At 53.7% G+C, this 3576-nt stretch overlaps 1 pseudogene; it reads right to left on the bottom strand.

Moving 5' to 3' along the window:
- Nucleotides 1–1036: 1036 nt before the first annotated feature.
- On the bottom strand, nt 1037–1972 carry LOC112963842 (annotated as a pseudogene).
- Nucleotides 1973–3576: the final 1604 nt, after the last annotated feature.

Raw genomic sequence — 3576 nt, forward strand, 5'->3', positions numbered from 1 at the left:
AATAAACTAAAATAATCACTGATGGTCCCTCTCTAAGCACTGAAGGAAGACTCATTCCAGCATTACAGATTGTTTCATCAGAGGATGGTTATCTGTAAGAGGTGGTCCAGCATGGTCCCCATGATAGCCTTTGGTGCCCCTTCCCCCTTGGCCCTCCTCCCTGGCAGCCTCCCAGCAGTCCCCAGACCCTGCTCAGCCCTGATCCTGTCCCCTGGGGTTAGCAGAAGGCCATGCTCCAGGGTCTGATGAGGTCTGAGGCTGTAAAGAGGCCAGGCAGGGCTGGACATTTCCCCCATACAGCTGCTGAGGCCAGCAGGCAGACAGAGCAGGTCACATTCAAAGATCACATCTCACCAGGACTGTGGGGAATGGCCAGTGCTGGAAATAGCTGGTGTGAGAGGCTGGGTGTGTGAGGAGTTCCCTGGGGCAGTTCCTCCTCTCTGCTCTTGCAGCAACAAGCTGGGCTGCATCTTTGCACTGAGGCACCCTGCTTGAGGCCCCCATGGGAGGAGGATGGTCTACAGGTCCAGCAGATGGACCCAGGACCTCCTCTGCATGCTCCCTGCCAGCCCTGCAGAGGACCCAGCAGAGGCCTTGTCCTCGCAGGGCTCACAGCTGGACATCCAGTCCTCCAGCTGGGCAAGAAGCCTTCTCTGGGGGGTAACTTTTGGGGTAAGGACCACCACACAGTGCGGGCGAGATTGTCTCAAGGAAATGTGCTGGGGACACGGCATAAGGGACAGCAGCTTTGGAGGAAGAGCCCAGCCTTCAGGCCCTGCACCTGCAAGAACCTACTTTATTACAGACATACTGTGAGGGAGTCAGCTCTGACCCAGTGTTAGACACAACTTCATATGGGCACCAGGTGAGACGGCAGTCTCAGGAAAGTTGGAATGAATCCAAGCATTTGCGTAGCAACAGGGTGACAAATAATAATAACAACAGTAATAATAATAATAATAATAATAGCAAGCAAACAAAGCTCAGTCCTGGTACAGGACACAGTGGGAGTTATTTGTGGAGAGCAATGGCAATGTTACCACTGCTGAAAAAAGGTCCAAGAAATCACTTTCCTCAGGGCATCTTTCAGCTCCTTGTTCCTCATGCTGTAGATGAGAGGGTTCACTGCTGGAGGCACCACTGCGTACAGAACAGCCACCACCAGATTCAGAGCTGGGGAGGAGATGGAGGGGGGCCTCAGGCAGGCAAACGCATCGGTGCTGATGAACAGGGAGACCACGACCAGGTGAGGGAGGCACATGGAAAAGGCTTTTTTTCAGCCCTGCTCAGAGGGGATCCTCAGCACAGCAGTGAAAATCTGCACGTAGGACAGCACAACGAAAATGAAACACCCAAAGACTAAACAGAAACTAAATACAAGAAGCCCAACTTCCCTGAGGTAGGAGTCTGAGCAGGAGAGCTTGAGGATCTGGGGGATTTCACAGAAGAACTGGTCCACTGTGTTGCCTTGGCAGAGTGGTATGGAAAATGTGTTAGCGGTGTGCAGCACAAAACAGAGAAAACCGCTGCTCCAGGCAGCTGCTGCCATTCTGACACAAGCTCTGCTGCCCATGATGGTCCCGTAGTGCAGGGGTCTGCAGATGGCAACATAGCGGTCATAGGCCATGACTGTGAGAAGACAATACTCTGCTGAAAATAAGAAAAAGAAGAAAAAGACCTGGGCAGCACATCCTGAATAGGAAATGGCCCTGGTGTCCCACAGGGAATTGGCCATGGATTTGGGGACAGTGGTGGAGATGGTGCCAAGGTCAATGAGGGAGAGGTTGAGGAGGAAGAAGTACATGGGGGTGTGGAGGTGGTAGTCACAGGCTACGGCTGTGATGATGAGGCTGTTGCCCAGGAGGGCAGCCAGGTAGATGCCCAGGAAGAGTGCAAAGTGCAAGAACTGCAGCTCCCGCGTGTCTGCAAATGCCAGGAGGAGGAACTCGTTGAGGGAGCTGCTGTTGGACATTTCGCTGTCTCCAGGCATGGGTGACTGTGCAAAGAAGAAAAGACGTTGAGAAGTTAGCAGAGACTTTTCAAGCAAAGAAACCCCTAAATTTTGCAGTTCTGTCTTGGAGCTGGAGGATGATCGCACTCATATGTTGCCCTAGAAGGAAACCAGACTCTGCTGACAGCACACGAGTCCAGGTTCAAAGTGCACATCTCCAAACTTCTCACCCTTTCTCAGGGCACCTGACGGAGCTCTCCACAATCCCCTTCTAGACAAGGACACACAGGGCTCTTTGCAGATGCCCACATACAGCCTCCCATCACCATCTCCATACTCTCACCATCTCTGCACTTTCCTCATGGGGCGCTCAGATATCACAGAGGTGCTATGAGACAGCAGTGCCTTTCTAGAGGGCAGCATGCAGGCTGCCAGGACACTAGGAAAACAGTCAAAGGACCCTTAGGGCTGAAGATGGGCTTGCCTTAAGGGAGAGTCAGCTCATTTCCCAGCCCCATGGACTGCATTTCCTGGAGCTCCACAGGTTAGAAGGGGGCTGGGGCAACCTCATTCCCATGCAGACCCCTCTGTTCCACAACGTGCAGCATCAGTGTCTGTACTGCAGCTGAAAACCCCCAACCCTAGAAAGCCCCAAAACAAGAAGAGGAGCAGCATGGCCAGGAGGGGAAACAAGCAGCAACACCATGATCCTGCTGTCAGGGGAGGCAAGAAGAGAGAGACAGATGGGAACTCAGGAAAGCCTTCACCTTACCAGCTAGGCATGCCGCCTCACAGGCAGTGACATTGCAGGGCAATTGCTCTCAGCCCCTTTGTCAGGCAGCATGAAATGGGCCTGTAGCAGGAGAGATGCCCCTCTCCTCTGCTGGAGGTCTGGCTGCAAAGGAGGTGGCTCATGCCCTGCAGTTCCCTCTCGTTCCCTGCCCACCTCTGCTGCCTGGAGCTGTCCCTGCTGCCAGCTCTTTCTCTGTCACAACATCTTCTCCCGCTCAGTGCTCACAGACACCATCCACCCGCTGTGTGCTCAGGTCTGCCCTAAGGAAACCTCCCGCGTCAGGGCACTGTCTAGGGGGCATCTCTGTGCATGCACATCCTAAGGAGCAGGTTTCATAAACTCTTGTGAAGCCCCAAAGGTGATGTTGATGCTGCCTGTAGGCTAAGGTGGGCATGAAGCGACTTCCTGAGTTTTCTCACTGACCTGTTAATCTCTGAGAGTGAAGGTTTAGGAATCCCACTTCCTTCACAAAACAGAAAACTCATTCCTTCATTCTCCCTGTCAAAACTAGGAAACTGAAAGTGCAGACACCTGAAGGAAGCTCCTTCCATTTCAAGTAGCCCTTCTCTTGGTCTCCTCTTGAAAAGACCCCTTGCACAGATCCTGTGCATGAGTTATAGATGTGAGCAGTCCTGACCCACGTGGCACCCTCCCAGCAGGAGAATGAACCTGCCCTGCCGGGGGTCACTTCTCTCACCCAGGGGTTTTCCCTGTAGTGCTGTGGGGAGCTCCCCGGGCAGGCTGAGGGCTGACCATCGCTGGCAGCACAGTCACTTCCCCAGGCACACAGCACCCTGGGGTGCAGGGACACTGCTCTGAATCACAGCCCTGC

The sequence above is a fragment of the Apteryx rowi genome, unplaced genomic scaffold (genome assembly GCF_003343035.1).
Source record: "Apteryx rowi isolate R43461 unplaced genomic scaffold, aptRow1 scaffold_1794, whole genome shotgun sequence".
Lineage (NCBI taxonomy): Eukaryota > Metazoa > Chordata > Aves > Apterygiformes > Apterygidae > Apteryx > Apteryx rowi.